Below are 21,688 nucleotides of genomic sequence, written 5' to 3'. Positions count from 1 at the left end.
CAGTTCCCTAGGGGAACTCAATAATGGCAGCAGAGCACAGTGCTCCTGCCTGCACTAGAGTCTGCATGAGTCCAGGAAGTGTTTTGGTGCTGGGTGTCCTAAGCGTTAGAGCTGCTGACCCCCTCCGCTGGGGGTTTCTTCCTGCCAGAGACACGCAGTCTGGTGCCCTGGTGCCCTGGTGCCCACAGTTCTATTAGAGGCGGCGAATCAGGCACGCAGGCAGGGCTTCGTGCAGGAGCCTGGGTCCCAGCTCTGGGTCCGGGCTGGCTCTTGGGGCACCCGAGGAACCCGAGTCTTTTCCAGGGGATGTCTGGGTAACCTGAGGTCGGTCCCAATTGTTTCCTGCTCCGTGGGGTTATCTCTCGACTGGGAAATCCAGTCTATGGTGTTGTGGGCCCACAGTTCAGTCTGGGACCATGACTAGATCGTGCTAGTGTGTAGCTCTGGGCTGGCGACCAAGCGCCTGGCAGAACCGGGATCTCTTCATCGGTTTAGCCGGGTGAGTTAAAGCTGATTGAATCCCCCACCGTGGGGTATCCTCTCACCTGTGAAACACAATCACTTGTGTTTTATGGCCGAGAATTCTGATTGCTGGTCACTGTGCCAATCCTGCTGTGCTGCTCCTCAGAATGAGAGTCCTCCCGGTGCCGCCATCTTGCCCCACCAGCGAAGACACTATTTTTTATTATTATTTTTTTACACTTTATTCACTTTGTATCCCCCATAAGCCTCTCCCTCCTCCCCTCCCAGTCCCACCCTCCCTCCACCTTCTTCACGCATGCCCCTTCCCAAGTCCACTGATAGGGGAGGTCCTCCTCTCCTTCCTTCTGATCTTAGTCTATCAGATCACATCTGGAGTGGCTGCATTGTCATCTTCTGTGGCCTGGTAAGGCTGCTCTCCCCTCAGGGGGAGGTGATCAAAGAGCAGTCCTATCAGATTGTTAGACACTATTTTTGAGAAGGGAGCAAATGCCTCCTCACTCATATAAGGAGCTGATAACACAGAAAAGTTCAGCTTGCTGAAGCTGTGCATTTTGTTTTGGTAAGTTACAGAAATATGGGTGAGGAATTACTTATAGGAAGAGAAATAACTCAATGATAGTTGTATCATCAAAGCACAAAGCATGAGTGCCAGCTCACAAAAGCTTGCTCAACAGGATAGAGAGTGTCCTTTCCAGGTAGCTCAGTTGGTCTGAGTCTCTTCTAGGTGGCTCTGCCTGTCTTTGTATCTTCTAAGCAGCTTGGCTACTCTCTGCCTTCCAGAGAATGACTCTGAGCAGTTCTTACAGCAAAGACTATCCATGCTGCTGGTCATAAGGAGTCTCTGTTAAGGATAGAGAATTTCATCTTCCTACAAAACAAATATCCTCCTGTCTTCAAATATCCTCCGGTTTCACCTTCTCCTTTATATCTTATGTCTTATAAGTTTCTCTCCAAGATACAATGAAGCTGCTACACATTAAAACTGATGGCAAGAAAGTTGGATGAGCTGTGCTTGGATGAGGCTATTAAAAAAAAATTAACAGTTAAAATAGTGAAATACGGTACCAGAGAGATGCCTTGATGGTTAATATTGCTTTCTATTCTGGTTTAGCTCACCGTCAGCAGATATCAGATAAGCTCATGCAAGCACAGACAAGTGCATACATAAACAATAAAATTTATTTAAGATAATATTGAACTAACATGATTATTAAGAAACTATTGGGGAAAAAAGAAGGAAACTCATTGAGAAGGAAAGTCTCAAGGCAATGAGAAACAGGCTTGCATCCAGCACAGTGGCTGAGCCAGCTCCGGAACCCGGGGTTCTAGTTTAGTCCGTGAGTTTGTGCTCTGAGCCACATGTCACATAAATAAATCATTCAAGTGTTTCAATAAAGAAACATCACGTGTTTCAAAAGTATCTGTATTAGTAATTTTTCTCCTTGGCATGAGCAAGCACCTGACAAAAGCAGCTGAAGAAAGAAGAGTTATTTTTACTGAATGTTCTACTTTACTGATCATCATGCCGGGAAAGGCAGGGGACAGGAGCCTATGTCAGCTGGTCACATTGCATGCGCAGTCAGGAAGCACAGGCAAAGGCATGCTGATGCGGAAGCAGAGGCTTGCTAGTGCTCAGTTTGCCTTCTCCTTTTATGCAGTCCAGACCCAGGCCAGAGGATGGTGATGACCACATGTAGAATTCACAAACTCTATAACAAACAGTCACAGAAGTTTGTCTTCTAGGTAATTGTAGATCCTGTCAACTTTATTCTAACTATTAACTAGCACAGCATCTGTTAAATATTTTAGTGTATAAACAAATGAGAAATCTTTAGAGAAACGTTGAACACATATACCAACACACACACACACACACACACACACACACACACACAATTTGTTTTATGCTTGTTACATGCATTAATTAAATGTAAACCAATAAATATTAACAGACATGAACAGGCCTCAAGGCAGTACACTTTTGTTTTATGTCTTCAGTAGCAATAATTTCTATTTGTTCATAAAGAGAAAATCCATAAATCATATATGCTGGAGCTTTTGTCAGGATGATGTGTGTATTATCCCTATGTTCTTAAATCTTACACAAGCTTTAGTCTAGCGTGCACAGCTGCTAAATCATTATCCTCTGCATGAGTAATTTTTGCAGATGTTCTTGGTGATTAATGGTGAACAGCTATATTTATGGTGGTTTCAGTATGGCAAGTAAACCATGATGACTGCTCAAAGCACAAAAGATTCTGTGTTGTGATGCTCTGATGTGAAGCTCTGTGGAGAGGCCGTGACTCACTACTTTGGATCTGAACGGTCCCTTTCCAATGTTGTTCTTTTCTAACAGTGAAAGAATCTCACCATACACATTTTATAGAAGGGATTTGTTCTTTACCTTTAGGTATGTTCAATACTGCAGATAAGATTTTTTTCTTCTTTCTTAACACTCAGGCACAAATGCAGCACTGACAAACCAAACACCACTAACTGATGATTTGGTGACCAGTTTAATATTTTAATTTGTTGATTATGTCCTGATTTGCCGTAACATTGTTTTCTAACTCACAGACTACAGTAAACATTAGGGAAAAAATGAAGAGGAAGATCAGCTAGATCAAACAGGAACCAGCATAGTGTTCAAAAGAACACATTTTCAAACATTTTGCTTGTTGATTTTCTTCCTCGTTTCGACTCTTACCAGATTTTGAATGAGCAGCCATCTCAGTTGCCTTGACTGTAATGGTGTTTCAGGGCAAAGAAACTTTCCTGTATAACTGGGTACCTTACAGCTGGGAGTTGGCCTAGTTAATGAGCTTTTATGAGTTTCCTAAGTTCACCAAGAATGAGCAAAGTAAGCAAAGAGGTCATTTTAATAAATGTCAAATGACCATATTGAACAGTTTATTTATTATTTATTTTCCTAAGTTCAAACAGTCATTGCCAGTGAAGGTTGGAGAGAGCTGGTGTTTTTCCTTTTGGGTCATCAATCATCATGCACATTATCTTGATGCCACTGTTACAGGGAAAACTTGACATCAAAAAAGTGTAGCAAATCCCTGATAAACACTTAGTGAATGAGTAATGTCTTTAGGCAGATAGTAAGATTTCTAATAACTAAAGTTACTCTGATACTCTTAAATAGAAAGAAAGAAATGCAAAGCCTCCTTTCTGTGGTTTATTTCCTCACCAATATGGCCACCTCTACTTAATCAGCATTCTTTAATATATTTTTTATCTCATTTTCATCCAAGGAAGAAGGAAAATCAAGATGGTGGAACATGAAATTTTTCAGATAGAGTTCAATTCACAAACCATTAGAAATTGTAAGATGATTTTGAATTTTTCTCCAGAAAGCAAATTAGTCCCTTATTGGATATTACTGCTGAGTGAAGTCAAAAGTGTTTAGCAAATAAATTTATGTTATGTTACTTGAGCAAATTGTTCAATGATAACTCTGTTTCTGAGATGCCACAAGTGCTCAGCAGATTAGTATTGATCATGCACAATATAAACCCTACTGAAGGGCCAGCAGGTGCACAATGCTGCTTCCTGTGCTCTAGAATGAAAAACAGTAAAAGACAACAAAGCAATCAGGGGAAAAAGAAGGGGTCTAGTCATGCAAAGGCGGCTAAGGACCACAGGATAACTCCTTGGTATGTTCAATTTGAACACTCAAGCAAATTTGTTCACCTTTCCAACCTACTTTTTTTCTTCAACACAGTGAGGGCAAGCTCATTATAAAGCAGAAACAAGACAATGTGGATTACATTAATTTGGGGACTGAGATCATAGTCAATCCATCCATTACTGTACTGACTAGGAGGCTTCTAGTTCACAGGTAAAGGCTCATGAGACAGAACTATAGAATTGAACATAGTAAAAGGAAGCAAATACAGGTCTCCAAGACCCTGTTCTTCTAGAAGGCTGAAGGGCTGGTGAAGAGGAAAGACATTTGCAGTTGGGAGTGGCAAGGATATACAGGAGAGCTTGGGGCACAAAGTCCTGAACTATTTTATAAGTAGCCAGTCTGCAAGGGATTGGATTCATCCTATTCAACTAGGAAAGCTGAAGCTAGTAAGAGTTTCACATTGAAAAACCCTTAAGAATATCTAAAATGACTGAGAAAGAAAAACATAATCCTGTGTAAACATATTGTGCTGGAACCAGGTGGAAAATGTTCATAGTGATAATTAGGAAGCTGAGGAAATGGAAAGAAATTCATTCCGAGAGTTGTTGACAATGGGGTTTGTAGCAGAAAGAGCAGTTGCTTCTGTCTGTGGGGATCCCCCCAGGGGACAGGGTTTTGATGAAGTCCCAGCAAACACTTCCAACCAAGAAGTGGAATCATTTAATCCAAACCTGACCCTGGGAACCTGGAACATTGCCATAGATCAAGCAACTGTTGTTTGGCAGTTGTACCTGATGCAGTTGCCTGTTGGGTGCCTTCCTGTGTTATTTATTTTCCATGTAGTGGGCTTGGTTTGCTGGCATACTCGCTGCTCAGAATAATCCCTGGATTTGATGTCCTGGCCTCAAATGACAATGTCTATAAATCTGGCTGACAACATTCCCAGTTTACAGATTAGGAGTCTATGAAAGAGGAGGAGACAGGTAATTGTCATCGCCAGGCAGCAAAAGAACACTTTTAAGCAAAGCTAACAGTTCCTTTGGCACCAAATTAAAGTGCTGAGAAAAGCTGGCCAGGTAATAATGCAAGCCACTGCACCTGAGCAGTTAAAATTTTGAGAGCTTGTGGATTGAGGAATGCTTCACATTTCATTTATTTTGCTTCTTCCTTCCTTCCTTCCTTCCTTCCTTCCTTCCTTCCTTCCTTCCTTCCTTCCTTCCTTCCTTTCTTCCTTCCTGTCTTCCTTTCTATTTTTATTTTATTTATTTACTTCCAAGAGTATTTCTTCTCTCATCTCCTCTCATTCCTCTCTCCTCCTCCTGCCTTCCCCTCTAACTTTCCCCCCAGAAAAGGAGAGTTCCCCTCCTCCCATATCAGCCCTAGAACCTGTATGTTTTTATTATATGCAGCACAAGGGGAAGGTTGGCCTAGTTTCAGTAGTGGGTGTATCTTTCAGCATACTTTCTCAGGCTGTCAGTATCCAGAAAGAGGAGGAAACTGCAGTTGATAGATTTTCTATACACTAATCAATGCTAATAAACTAGTATGTACCCAGAGGTAGGCTTTGACATTCCAGGTCTGACACATGGGGAAAATTGCTTTTGTAATTTCTTATGTGCCTGAGGTCTTAGATTTTTCAACATTACTGTTACTATGCCGGTGTCATTAATACACATTCAGATTAACTTGGGGCTTCCTTCACTCTCTTCAAAGTAAAAAAGAGTTAAATTCAACTATAAATATACCTGGTCTTTATGTTTGTATACCAGAAGGTGATCTCTATGTACTTGAAAAATTATGTCAGATGAGAATAATTCTGTTTACATGTGTTCACCTCAGATCTTTAGTCCACATGAGGCAGGGTAACAGTGTGATTTAAAGATGGGGCTGGAATCTAACATTAACTCTACTTGCTCAAACATCATTAAAACTCTGACATGATGTCTCCAGGGTCTTTCCTGGTTGGAGTCATTCAATGTGTGTGTCATACCATTGTCAGGAAATCAGCTCTTCCAGCGCAGATGGAAAAACATAACTGAAAGGCTCTACCTGTGGGCTTTTTTCTGGATTCTGATGAGTGTATCTCTTTTATCCGTATCTTCTCACTGTAGAAAACTACGTGGTTACTTCAAATCAGCTCTTTTAATTCTTATAACTAAAACATAGATGAAAGTATCACTTTGAAAATGTCTTGGCCTAGCATTAGGGTCAAAAATCAGAATGTTTTGGAGGCTGTTCTATAAATGATTGGATAGCTTTTCAGTCCTATTTTACTACTGAACATCTTCAGGACATCAATCAGGTTCAAAAGTAATTTAAACACTACCAACATATCCATCACAGTTGTACAACTTTTGAAGGTCAGTGTCACAGCAGATTCTATACAGAAAGACTAGTATGAACTCCAACATCAAAGCAATGGGATCTTGTGTTTCATTCTGCCTTTCTCTTAGAAAGGGAACTTAAGTTTTCAAAAGCACCTAAATCAGAGGTATGAGACTTCAGCTGTAATTGACAGTGAGGATTGATTTCTCATGACTTTTCTTGATGATCATGGGTGTTCTTTTCCTCTCACTCATTTCAAAAAGAATTTTTTTTAACCTGTGTAAATTATTTTAATATTAACACTAGTTTAGAAGCGAATTCTTGTTGTTTCCTTTCTAAACTATATTTGCTTTTCTTAAGCACGTAACACAGCTTTAAAAAATAAATGTGCCCTGTCATAAAAAGGGCCAACTTCATGCTAAGTAGATTTTATTCCTTCACATTAGGTTTTTGGCAACTAAAATAAACACTTCATTGATTTTATGTCACCGTCTCTCAGACAAGAAAACAATGGGAACATAATAATGCAAGTAGTCTTACAAGTTAGATTTCTAAGCAGAAGGATCAGTAATAAAGCCACGAAACTCATTTCTTTTGAATCAATCCATTTTGATGTCTTTTTCTTGATAATTAAAATGATAATTTAAATCACTTGTATTGATTCATTGTAAGTAATTTTGATGTTGTGTTTCTCAAAATCCAGTATCTTAAATAGAGCAACAATTTTTCTATTGTTTACATATGTATATGTAACCAATATATATGTGAATATATATATATATAATTTGCTGTGTTTAGTGGACCAAATTATTAAAAATCTCATGCTCTAATACAGAGAAAATTTCTCATCTCAGACATCAACATTCCACATGTGTGAATTTGCCTTTCCTGACCTGACACTGTTATGAATAGGGCTCTTCTTAATTTATGAAAGAGTTTGCTCCTCACCTCTTTTATTTTTATTTTTTAATATATATCAAAGGTTATTTACTTGGTATCCCAGCCATAGCCCCCTCCCACCTTCCCCCCCAACCCCACCCTTCCTCATCTCCTCCCTGTCCCTTTCCAAGTCCACTGCTAGGGGAGGTCCTCTTCCCCTTCCATCTGACTGACCCTAGCTTATCAGGTGTCTTCAGTACTGGCTGCAATGTCCTCCTCTGTGTGGCCTAGCAAGGCTGTTCCTCCCTCGGGGACAGGGGAGGTAAAAGAGCCAGTCCTTGAGTTCATGTCTGAAATAGTCCCTATTCCCCTTACTAGGACAACCCACTTGGATACTGAGCTACCATCGGCTACATCCGAGCAGGGGTTCTAGGTTATATCCAAACATGGTCCTTGGTTGGAGAAACAGTCTCATAGAGAACCCCTGTGCCCTGATATATTGTGTCCTTGTGGAGTTCATGTCCTCTCCCAGTCATATTAACTACCCCTTTTATCATATGATTCCTTGCACTCTGCTGAAGGTTTGGTTATGAATCTCAGCATCTGCTTTGATACACTGTTAGGTAGAGTCTTTCAGAGGCACTCTGTGGTAGGCTCCTGCCCTATTTCTTGTTTTCTCCTACTTCCCATGTCCATCCCATTTGACTTCTAAGTGAGGATTGATCTTCTTACCCTGGGTCCTCCTTCTTGTTTATCTTCTTTAGGTGCACATATTTTAGTGTTTTTATCCTTTCTTATAGGACTATATAAGTGAGTATATACCATGTGTGTCTTTCTGTTTCTGGGATACCTCACTCAGGATGATCTTTTCTAGACCAACCATTTGCCTGCAAATTTCATGATTTCTTTGTTTTTATTTGCTGAGTATTATTCCATTGTGTAAAATAATCACAATTTCTGTATCCATTCCTCAGCTGAGGGACATCTGGGTTGTATCCAGGTTCTGGCTATTACGAATAAAGCTGCTACAAACATGGTTGAGCAAATGTCCTTGTTGTGCACTTGAGCATCATTTGGATATATGCCTAGGAGTGGTAGAGCTGGATCTTGAGTAGGTACTATTCCTAATCATCTGAAAAGCGCCAGATTTATTTCCACAGTGGTTGTATAAGTTTACATTCCCACCAGCAGGGGAGGAGGGTTCTCAATTCGCCACAACCTCTCCAGAATGTGTTGTCACTTGAGTTTTTAACCTTTGCCATTCTGATGGGTATAAGTGAAATCTCAGAGTTGTTTTTATTTGCATCTCTCTGATGCATTGAGCATCTCTTTAGGTGCCATTCTATATTCCTCTACAGAACTCTCTGTTTAGTTCCTTACCCCATTTTTTAATTGGATTGCTTGATTTATTGCTTTTTAATTTCTTTATTTCTTTATATATTCTCGATATCAGCCCTCTGTCAGATGTAGGGTTGGTGAAGACCCTTTCCCAGTCTGTAGGCTGTCGTTTTGTTCTTATGACAATGCCTTTTGCTTTACAGAAGCATTTCATTATCATGAGGTCCCATTTATTTATTGTTGTTCTAAGAGCCTGTGCTGTTGGTGTACTGTTCAGGAAGTTGTCTCCTGTGCCAATGAGTTCCAGCGTCTTCTCCACTTTTTCTTCTAACGGATTTAGAGTATCTGGTTTTATGTGAGGTCTTTGATCCACTTGGACTTTAGTTTTGTGCAGGGTACTAAATATGGATCTATTTAATTTTTTTTTTTTTTTTTTGCATGTAGACATCCAGTTGGACCAGCACCATTTGTTGAAAACGCTGTCTTTTTTCCATTGAATGATTTTGGCTTCTTTGTCGAAAATCAAGTATTCATACGTGTTTGTGTTTATTTCTGGGTCTTCTATTCGGTTCCATTGATCTACTTTTCTGCTTCTATGCCAATACCATGCTGTTTTTATTACTGTTGCTCTGTAGTACTGCTTCAGATCAGGGATGGAGAAACCTCCAGATGATCTGTTGTTGTACAGGATTGTTTTGGGAATTCTGGGTTTTTTGTTTCTCCACGTGAATTTGAGAATTTTTCTTTCAAGGTCTGTAAAGATTTGTGTTGGTATTTTGATGGGAATTGCATTGAATCTGTAGATGGCTTTTGGCAGGATGGCCATTTTCCTATGTTAATCCTACCTACCAAACAATGAGCACAGGAGATCTTTCCATCTTCTGATATCTTCTTCAATTTCTTTCTTCAGACACTTGAAGTTGTTTTTTTTTTTTTTTTTTTTTTTTTAACTGGTCTTTTACCTACTTGGCTAAATCACCTAAAGGTACTTTATGTTATTGGTGGCTATTGTGAAGGGTGTCATTTCCATGATTTCTTTCTTGGCCCTTTTGTCTTGGGTATACAGGAGGGCTTCTGATTTCTTTTTTTTTTAAATTAATTTTGTATCCAGCCACTTTGCTGAAGGTGTTTATCAGCTGAAGAATTTCTCTGGTTAAATTTTTGGTATCACTCATGTATACTATCATATCATCTGTGAATAGTGAAAACTTTGGCTTTTTCCTTTCCGATTTGAATCCCCTTGATCTCCTTTAGTTGTCTTATTGCTCTAGCTAGGACTTCCAATACTATGTTGAATAGATATGGAGAGAGTGGGCAGCCTTGCTTTGTCCCTGATTTCAGTGGGATTGACTTAAGTTTCTCTCCATTGAGTTTGATGTTGCCTATACGCTTGCTGTATATTGCCTTTACTATATTTAAGTATGTGCCTTGTGTTCCTGATCTCTCCAAGACTTTAAAGATGAATGGGTGTTGGATTTTGTCAAATGCTTTTTCGGCATCTAAGGAGATGATCATGTGGTTTTTCTCCTTCAGTTTGTTTATATGGTGGATTACATTGATGGATTTCCATATATTGAACCATCCTTGCATGCCTGGGATGAAGCTTACTTGGTCATGGTGAATGATATCTTTGATGTGTTCTTGGATTCAGTTTGCAAGTATTTTATTGAGCATTTTTGCATCAATGTTTGGAAGAGATAGGTCTGAAGTTCTCTTTTTTTGTTGGGTCTTTGTATGGTTTAGGTATCAAGGTGACTGTAGCTTCATAGATAGAGTTTGGTAATGTTCTTTCTGTTTCTATTTTGTGGAATAGTTTGAAGAAAATTGGAATTAGCACTTCTTTGAAGGTCTGATAGAATTCTGCACTGAAACCATCTGGCCCAGGCCTTTTTTTTTAGAAGGGAGACTGTTGATGACTGCTTCTATTTCCTTGGGGGATATAGGGCTATTCACTCGTTCTCCCTGACCTTGACTTAATTTTGGTAGATATAATCTATCTAGGAAATTGTCCATTTCTTTTAGATTTTCAAATTTTATACTATATAGGCTTTTGTAATATGACCTGATGATTGTTTGGATTTCCTCGGTGTCTGTAGTTATGACCCCTCACCTGTTTTAACATTTTTCTTTTTTTAGTTTAAATTTATTTTTTATATAATTTATTCACTTTATATCCCAATTGTAGCCCCCTCCTTCATCTCTTCTTGGTCCCATGCTCCCTTTTTCTTGCTCCCTATTCTCTTCCCCTAGTCCTCAGAAAAGGGGTGCCCTCATCTACTACCATCTGAGTCCACCCTATGAAGTTTCCACCCCAAATAGGGGGAACTGATCAAAGGGCAGACAACAGAGTCATGTCAAAGACAGCAACTGTTCCCCTTACTAGGATGCCCACTTAAAGACTGAGATGCTTATTGGCTACATCTTAGCACAGGATCTACATCCTCTCCATTCATGAGTCTTGGTTGGAGTATCAGTCTCTGCAGGGTCCCATGGGCCCTGATTGTTGGCGCTGTTGGTCTCCTTGTGGTGCGCCTGTCCCTCCATCCCTTTCTATCACCCCTTTCTTCCACAAGATTCTCTACACTTTGCTCAGAGTTTGACAATGAGTCTCAGAATCTGCTTTGATACTCTGATCCATAGAGTATTAAAGAGGCCCTCTGTGGACGGCTCCTGTCCTGTTCCCTGTCTTCCTACTTCCGATGTCTATCCTTTTTGCCCTTCTGAATGAGGAATAAGCCTCTTCCCTAGGGTCCTCCTTGTTGTTTAGCTTCTTTAGGAAAAGAGATTTCGGTATTTTTATCTTATATTATATGGCTAAAATCTACTTATATGTAAGTATGTGTATCATTCTGCTTCTGGGTTAGTTCACTTTGGATGATCTTTTCTAGTTCCAAAAAATTGACTGTAAATTTCATGATTTCTTTCTTTCTTTCTTTCTTTCTTTCTTTCTTTCTTTCTTTCTTTCTTTCTTTCCTTCTTTCTTTCTTTCTTTCTTTTTTTAAAATAGCTGAGTAGTATTTCATTGGTAAATTTACCACAATTTCTATATACATTCTTCAGTTGAAGGACATTTAGGTTGTTTCCAGATTTTGGCTATTTGAACAAATCTACTATAAACATAGTTGAGCCAATGCCCTTTTTGTTTGATAGAGCATCTTTCAGATATATGCTCAGTAGTGGTATAGCTGAATATTGAGGTAGCACTATTACTAATTTTCTGAGCAAGCATCAGATTGATTTCCAAAGGGGTTGATTTTTGATTGCATTTTTTGATAATGATTTCACAATAATAAAATCTCTATTGGCTACATATTATTACTAAAGTGTATTTAAATACATTAAAAATGTTCTTAGCTAGTAATTGATTACTCATCAAAAGATCCTTGCTATGAGCAAGGCATGGAGATAGAAGCCTATATCTATACACCAGGCAGCCCCAGGCAGAAAGGCATGAATTCAAAGCCTGTGTTTACTCATTAAATGTTAGTGGTATCAACATACCCAAACTTATGGAACACAATGAAAGCAGTGCTAAGAGGAAAGTTCATAGCACTAAGTACCTTCAAGAAGATATTTGAAACATCTCATGCAAGCAACATAATGGTTCACCTGAAAGCCCTAGAAAAATAAAAAAGGCAGACACACCAAAAAGGAGTAGACTAGTAGAAACAATCAAAATCGGGACTGAAATCAATAAATTAGAAACAAATAAATCAATTCAAAGAACCAATGAAGCCAAGAGCTGGTTCTTTGAGAAAATCAACAAGATAGACAAACCCTTAGCCAAGCTAACTAAAAGGCAGAGAGACACCATCCAATTCAACAAAATCAGAAATGAAAAGGGGGACATAAAGACAAACACTGAGGAAATCCAAACAATCATTAGGACTTACTTCAAAAGTCTACATGCCACAAAATTTGAAAATCTAAAAGAAATGGACAATTTTCTTGATCGATTTGACTTACCAAAGCTGAATCAGGACCAGTTAAATGAATTAAATAGTCCTATATCCCCTAAGGAAATAAAAGTGGTCATTAAAAGTCTCCCATGGGGGAAAAAAAAGCCCACAGCCAGATGGTTTCAGTGCAGAATTCTATCAGACCTTCAAAGAAGCGCTAACACCAACACTCTTCAAACTATTCCACAAAGTAGAAACAAAAGGAACATTACCAAACTCATTCTATGAAGCCAGTCACCTTGGTACCTAAACTTCACAAAGAGCCAACAAAGAAAGAGAATTTCAGCCAATATCCCTTATGAACATTGATGCAAAAATCCTCAACAAATTACTTGCAAACCGAATCTAAGAACACAACAAAGTTATCATCCACTATGACCAAGTAGGCTTCATCCCTGGTATACAGGTGTGGTTCAAAATATGGAAATCTATCAATGTGATCCACCATATAAACAAACTGAAATAAAAAAAAAAACCACATGAAAATCTCCTTAGATACTGAAAAAGCATTTGACAAAATCCAACATCCATTTATGTTTAAAGTCCTGGAGAGATCAGGAATACAAGGCACATACCTGAACATAGTAAAGACAATATACAGCAAGCCTATAGCCAACATCAAACTGAATGGAGAGAAACTTAAAGCAATCCCACTGAAATCAGGGACAAGAAAAGGCTGCCCACTCTCTCCAACATACCTCTTCAACATAGTTCTTGAAGTCCTAGCTAGAGCAGTAAGACTATTTATGGAGATCAAGGGGATACAGTTTGGAAAGGAAAAAAAGTAGCATTATTTGTAGTTGATATGATAGTATAGTTGAGTGACCCCAAAAATTCAACCAGAGAAATCCTTCAGCTGATAAACACCTTCAGCAAAGTGGCTGGATACAAAACTAACTAAAAAACAAAAAATCAGTAGTCCTCCTGTATACAAAAGACAAAAGGTCTGAGAAAGAAATTAGGGAAACAACAACCTTTACAATAGCCACAAAGATTGAGGGAATGAGGGAAGGGGATACAGCTGGTATACAGAGTTAATAAAAGGTAACTGATAAAAAAAATAATAAAATTTAAAAAAATGAGAAAAATAAGACAACCCCCCCCCCAAAAAAAAAAAAAAAAAACAAAAAACAAAAAAACAATAGCCACAAAGGACATAAAGTACCCTGGTGTGACCTTAAACAAGAAAGTCAAAGACTTGTAGGAAAAAAATTTCCAGTCACTGAAGAAAGAATTAGAAGGAGATATCAGAAAATGGAAAGATATCCCATGCTCATGGCTTGAAGGGATTAACATAGTGAAAATGGCCATTTTACCAAAAGCAATCTACAGATTCAACGCAATTCCCATCAAATTACCTACACAATTCTTTATAGACCTTGAAAGAAAATTTCTCAACTCATATGGAATAACAAGAAACCCAAAACCATACTATGGAGAAAAAGATAGCCTCTTCAACAATTGGTGCTGGTCTAACTGGATGTCTACATGTAGAAAAATAGAAACAGAGACATATTTATCACTGTGAACAAAACTAAAGTCCAAATGGATCAAAGACCTCAACATAAAACCAGACACACTAAACTTGTTAGAAGAAAAATTAGGGAAGAGCCTGGAACTCATTGACACAGGAGACAACTTCCTGAACAGAACACCAGCAGCAAAGGCTCTGAGATCAAAAATCAATAAATGGGACCTCATGAAACTGAAAAGCTTCTGTAAAGCAAAGGACACTGTTGTCAGAAGAAAACGACTACCTACAGATTGGGAAAGGATTTTCACCAACCCCATATCTGACAGAGGGCTAATATCCAGGATATATGAAGAACTAAAGAAGTTGAAATCAACAAATCAAGTAACCCCATTAAAAATGGGGTACAGAGCTAAACAGAGAATTCTCAACAGAAGAATATTGAACACTAGAGAAACACTTAAATAAATGCTCAATGTCATTAGTCATCAGGAAAATGATATTTCACCTTACAACCATCAGAATGGCTAGGATCAAAAACTCAAATGACAGCACATGCCGGACAGGTTGTGGAGAAAGGAGAACCTTTCTCCACTGCTGGTGGGAATGTAAACTTGTAAAACCACTCTGAAAATCAATCTGGCACTTTCTCAGACAACCAGAAATAGTGGTTCCTCAAGATCTAGCTATACCTCTCCTAGGCATATATCAAAAAGAGGTTCAAGTACACAATTAGGACATTTGTTCAATCATGTTTGTAGCAGCTTTATTTGAAATAACCAGAAGCTGGAAACAACCCAGATACCCCTCAACTGAGGAATGGATACAGAAATTGTGGTACATGACACAACGGAATACTACACAGCAATTAAAAGCAAGGAAATCATGAAATTTGCAGGTAAATGGTGGGAACTGGAAAAGATCACCCTGAGTGAGCTATCCCAGAAACAGAAAGACACACAGGGTACAAATTTACTCATGCAGACATATAATATAGGATAAATCTACTAAAAATCTGTACACCTAAAGAAACTAATCAAGAGGGAGGACTCTGGCTAAAATGCTCAATCTCCATCCTGAAAGGCAAAGAGGATGGACATCAGAAGAAGGAGAAAACAGGGAACAAGTTAGGAGCCTGCCACAGAGGACCTCTGAAAGGCTAGATCTTGAAGAACCGTTATTTCTAGTTGTCTGAGAAAGTGCCAGATTGATTTTCAGAGTGGTTGTACAAGTTTACATTTCCACCAACAGTGGAGGAAGGTTCCCTTTTCTCCACAATCTCTCCAGCATATGCTGTCATTCGAGTTTTTGATCTAGGCCATTCTGATGGGTATAAGGTGAAATCTCAGGGTTGTTTTGATTTGCATCTCCTTGATGACTAAGGACATTGAACATTTCTTTATTTATCTGCCATTTGATATTCCTCTATTGAGAATCAACTGCTTAGCTCTGTACCCCATTTTTTAATTGGATTACTTGGTTTGTTGGTGTTTAACTTCTTTAGGTCTTCACATATTCTGGAGATTAGCCCTCTGTTAGATATAGGGTTGGTGAAGATCCTTTCCCAGTCTGTAAGCTCTTGTTTTGTTCTGATGACAACGTCCTATGCTTTACAGAAGCTTTTCAGTTTCATGAAGTCCCATTTATTGACTGTTGATCTTAGAGCCTGTACTAATGGTGTTCTGTCAGGTAGTTGTCTCCTATGCCAATAAATTCTAGGCAGGAGCCTACCAAAGAGGGCCTCTGAAAGACTCTACTGATTGGGGTATTGAAGCACAGGCTGAGATTCATAGCCAAACTTTGTACAGAGTGCAGGGAATCTTATGAAAGAAGGGAGAGATAGAAAGACCTAGAAGGGACAGGAGCTCCACAAGGACAGCAACAGAGCCAAAATATCTGGGCCCAGGGGGCCCTGGAGAGATTGATACTCCAACCAATGACCATGCATGGAGAGGACCTAGAACTCCTGCTCAGATGTAGCCCAAAGACTCAGTCTCCAAGTGGGTTTCCCCAGTAAGGGGTTCAGTGGCTGTCTCTGGAGTGAGCTCAGTGGTTAGCTCTCTGATCATCTCCCCCTGTGGTGGGGGTGATGCCCTGCCCAGCCACAAAGGAAGATGATGCAGCCAGTCCTGATGAGACCTGAGAGGTTAGGTTCAGATAGAAGGGGAAGACGACCTTCCCTATCAGTGGACTAAGGGAGGTCCATAGGGAGGTTAGGACTGGGAGGAGATGAAGGAGAGGGCTGTAGCTGGGATACAAAGTGAATAAATTTTAATACTTTATATTATTATATAATATATAATAATAATATAATAAATAAGCAAAAAATAAAAACATTCTATTAAAGTATTTCATTAAAATAAGATTTATTTAACATGTTTGTTAAAATTAACCTTTGTATTAGTATCTATATAGGTGTTGAGTGACTTTGTATGTGTTTTGTGTGCGTGTGTTTGTTTTTAATATCCACATCTCTATTTTTGTATGTATCTATAAGGGTCATGATAAACCAGAAATTTTCCAAATACCAGTTGTATAATTAATTATAAATATGATCAAGAAGTTTTAGAATAAGTCTCTGATTCACAAAACATTACCTAATAAAATTATTTACATAAATTAATTATTGGATTAAAAAAGCCTGGAAAGAGATCTTGGAAAGAAGAAGATAGTAATAGAACATCAGGTGGAACAGAGCATCATGGTGTGAGGGCACTGACTGTTGACGTGTGAATAGTGTCTGAGGAAAAGGTAATAAATAAAGAGAATAGTTGAAAACTTCCTGGAATAGTTTTAGAAATTTTACCTGATAGGAATTATTAAATACATCATAACCACACTCACCTGTTAGAACCAGACGAAAACAGCATCATAGAACTCAAAAGAGAAAAGAAACAACTTAAATTAAAATCTAGGAAACATGTATAAAAATAGTAATTAGACTAACAGAGTAACACAGCACACAGTCACTATACATTTGCAATTTTTAAAGACATTTACTTTTCCTTGAAAAAAAAAATTATTAGAAAGTAAAAGAAAAAAATTTTAGTGTAGGGAAGTTGTCCTTCACAGTAGCTGCCAATCTCAGCATCTCCTGAAAGAAGGAACATGGAAAAAGAAGAAAGAGAGAGAGAGAGAGAGAGAGAGAGAGAGAGAGAGAACATACCCATCATACACACTGCTTGGGTGACCAAGAATCTGAGCCTAAAAAGCCCAGGGATGTAGAATAAAACCTAGTAATACTGATCTAAAGGAAAATAACATAATGCAGTGCGACGGTAAAGTGACTTCTAAGGAATATTCTGCTACACTCACAGACCAGCGCTTGGTTCGGCTATCATCAGAGAAGCTTCCTTCTGCAGCAGACTGGAACAAATATGCAGACCCGCAGACCCGCAGCCAGACCGGCAGCTAATGAGAGACCTTGGGACACCCAGCACCACGTGACACATCACCATCAAATCCCTCCCCACAGAGCTCAAGGAACCTGACACCAGACAAAAGAGGAGGCAGAAAGTGTGTAAGAGCCAGAGAGGATGGAGGACACCAGGAAAGCAGGCCCTCTACATCAATAGAATCAAAACTCATAGGAACTTGCACAGGGTCTGCATGGGTCTACACCAGGTCCTTTGCATATATGTGTATATATGTGTATACATACATACATATATATATATATATATATATATATATATATGTATACATATATATATATACATATTTCTAGTTTAGTGTTTTTATGGGATTCTTAAGGATGTAAATGAATGGGACTCTGATTCTTGTATGTTCTCTTGGGCAGTTTTCCTTCTGTTGGTTATCTTGTCCAACTTTGATATGATAGTTTTTGCTTTATCTTATTATATTTTTATTTTGTTGTATTTTTTAAATGAATGAGTGAATGAATATCCAGCCACTAGTATAAAGGTTAAAAACTTAACTGTCTTTTCTACCTGCTGGAAAAGGGAAAATAAGTTTTCTCCAATGGTGTGAGACTGAGTATAAAGATAGGCCTTGTGTTCAGCAGTAATTGAGCTACAGACAGTGGACTAGCCAGGTGTGTCTGTCCATGTCCCTGACCTTTTATTTATTTAGTTTATTTGTTTTGTTTTAAATTCTTTAATGTGTTGTTTTGTTTTCTTGATGTTGAGGGGATTGCTATTTTTCCCCAGAGCGCTACAAGGACCAAATATATCTGGGCACAGGGGTCTTATCTGTTGGACTGATTCTCCAACAAAGGTCCATGCATGGATATAACCTAGAACCCCTGCACAGAGGTAGCCCATGGCAGCTCAGCATCCAAGTGGGTTTCTCTAGTAAGGGGAATAGGGACTGTCTCTGACATAAAATGAGTGGCTGGATCTTTAACCACTTCCCCCCCCTCCCCGAGGGAGGAGCAACCTTGCTAGGCCACAGAGGAGGACTTTGCAGCCAGTCCTGAGGAGACCTGATAGGCTAGGGTCAGAGGGAAGGGGAGGAGGACCTCCCCTATCAGTGTACTTGGAGAGGGGCAGGGAGAAGGTGAGGGAGGGAGGGTGGGATTGGGAGGGAATGAGGTAGGGGGCTACAGCTGGGATACAAAGTAAATAACCTGTAATTAATATAAAAAATAAAAATTATAAAAAATAAAAATAATTCCCCTTGGGGTAGGTACAACTGAAGGCAACTGCTCAAGACTAAGATCTTTAGCAGGGTGAAGCATTTCTAGGAATTTCCAGGTGCTTGCTGGACCAGTTTCCTTATCAGGAAAGAGTCCAGCCCTGAGGTAATCTTCCCTGAGGTCTATGTGATGCTCCTTACACAATCTGGGATCACCCAGGTCAGGCGGGAGAGGTGGGTATGTTAGAACCTGGCTGACAAAAGGAAGTCCACCATCATTGACTGAGCACAAACAAATGGCTACCCAGATAAGTCAGACCATTGAGCCCCAATACCTTTCTGTCTATCTCCAACTGTCAGCACTGGGATTACAATTTTATACCATCATATCAAAACACACACACACTCTCTCTCTGTGATTGAGCCTGTGTGTGTGTGTGTGTGTGTGTGTGTGTGTGTGTGTGTGTGTGTGTGTGAATGTTTCAGTGTCTGAACCCAGGCTGTCAGGCTTGCAATGAGAGTATTTTTCTTTTTGAGATAACTTTAAGCCCATTATTTTTGTTTCTTATATAATATTTAACCTTATAATTTCAAATTTTATATATCAAAATTTATTTGACTGGATTTGTTTTTGAAGTGTTACTTAATTGTAGAATATCACATGAGTAAGCTATCTTATTTCATCACTCACTTACAATATAATTTTATTCTCAGAAAATGTTGTTCCCCAAGATTGCATCATCTAGTAAAATTAATCTTAGAATTTAGGATTAATTCTTACATGTGAATTATACACACACATAAAATACTTGACATAAAGAACCATTCCTTAAATCACTTATCCTAGAATGTTCAGTCATCCTTCTTATATTTAGTAAATCTATGAAAATGAAATAAAATTTTCCTAATATTAAAATGAAATCAGCTAAGTTTTAATGTGTAGGTATTGGCTGTATAGCTTTTCATTCATAATTCATAGAGTGAAGCAGCTATCTTTCACTACACAATTATTTACTGAGCACCCTGTCATGTGAAAAAATATGAACAATGCAGCACGCCTTGCAAGCATTTTCTGGGTCAGTTTTACTAACCTTTTATGATGAGCTTATTCCCAGGGCTTTTTTCATACTAGAGAGAACTACGTGTCTGGGTCATAGCATTCCTAGAGCTGAGTCACATATCTTGTGACAAGCATGACCTAAACTTTACTTTCTGACAAAACCAATGCTTATAAGAGCTTCAGTTGAGTATTTTTTTTTAGAAGTACAACATATATAAGCCAGATTTATTTCACGTCTTGAAGATCATTCATCTACCACATAAAACAACTAGTGCCTCATAGAAAAGTTATAAGTATTTTGTGATAATGTATTAGCATTTTATCTTTCAGCATTTCAGTGTCATAAAATATGAAGCATATATATGTGTGCATATATATGTATATAGTACACACGATGTATCATATTATATATAAAGTTAGTTAATTTAAAATGCCTGACAGCCAGTAAATTTCTTTATCCACATACATTTTTTGCAATTGTCATTTTCACAGATGCTTTGACAGAATAGATGAGCTGCAATTCTATTCTTTACAATCTTCAATTTATGATAGATACTTATTCTGTGCATGTTGTGTATGGTCTGGAAATAGCTGAGTGGTCTTTTTAACATTCACTCTAATATGAGACAAGTTCCATTTAATGGGATGTTTGTAAGCAGTTCAGTGCAATTTGAATTGCAGTTCTGAGCAGAGAAGAAAGCATCTGTAAAGGGAGTTTGTAGAGTTTCTTGTAAACACTAGGAAGATTTAAAGCAGCATCATATTGGTAGTTTATTAAAATGTCCCAACTCATAACACTACATTTTTATGAAAAAGAAATAGTAATTTGTGTATTTTAGCAAATAAGAATGATTAATAATTTTATTGTATTAAGCAAGATAAGGTCTGAAATTTAAGCTATATGACTTATTCTCCTCAAATGTAAAAAACTTACTTTTTTTGAAAATTATAGTATGCTCTCTTAGGCTTTCCTTTGAACCTGAACCGCATGTGTTCTTACTATATATGTGAATTGCCTGCTTAACTTTATCTTTAGTCTCAAATTCTCATATCGGTACAACAGAGAACAAAAACATTTTCTGTGGTTTAAAGACCTAAAGAGGAAAAGAAAGAAAGAAAAAAAACCAAAACCATGGGTAGTTGTCTTTGTATTATCCAGATTTCCATCACTATAACAGAACATGAGATAACCACACTGAAAATAAATGATTGTTTTGGATCACGGTTTTAAAAGTTTCATTGCATGATTACATGCCTCTGTTGCTTTGGGCCCCAAATAAGTCATAATAGAAGTGCATAGCAGAGTAAGCTCCCTACAATACTGTAAGTGGGAAGTGAACAGAAAAATCAAAATGTACAGTCCCTTTAAGAGCATGTCCATAGTGGTCTGGACATCCCATTAGGTTTCATTTCTTTCTTTTTTTCAATAGAGGCTTTTTAATGTCATAACAGTAATCTTGCTCAACATAGACAGTGGTGAGATTAATAAAAGAGGATGTCCTCATTATGGGAAGTCAGAATCGGCATGCGAGGAAATGTAGTCAGCACACATAATATGTAATTTCCAAGATACAATTTTCTGTATTATATTCTATTAATCTTTATATGTCAAAGAGCATCAAAGTAAAATGATTAATACATATTATTGCTTTACGAATTCTCAGCAAGCATGTAGATTTTCAACCAAAATTAATCAAAAGAGATAGAGAAGGACACTTCATACTCATCAAGGGAAAAATCCACCAGGAAGATATCACAATCCTGAACATCTATGCCCCAAATGCAAGGGCACCCACATTTGTAAAAGAAACTTTAGTAAAACTTAAACCACACATAGACCCCCACATATTAATAGTGGGAGACTTCAACACCCCACTCTCAACAAAGGACAGGTTAACAAAACAGAAATTAAACAAAGTAGGTTCCATTTCTTAAAGCTC

The sequence above is a fragment of the Psammomys obesus genome, unplaced genomic scaffold (genome assembly GCF_907164565.1).
Source record: "Psammomys obesus unplaced genomic scaffold, mPsaObe1.curated_primary_1811, whole genome shotgun sequence".
Lineage (NCBI taxonomy): Eukaryota > Metazoa > Chordata > Mammalia > Rodentia > Muridae > Psammomys > Psammomys obesus.
This window is presented reverse-complemented; position numbering follows the sequence as displayed.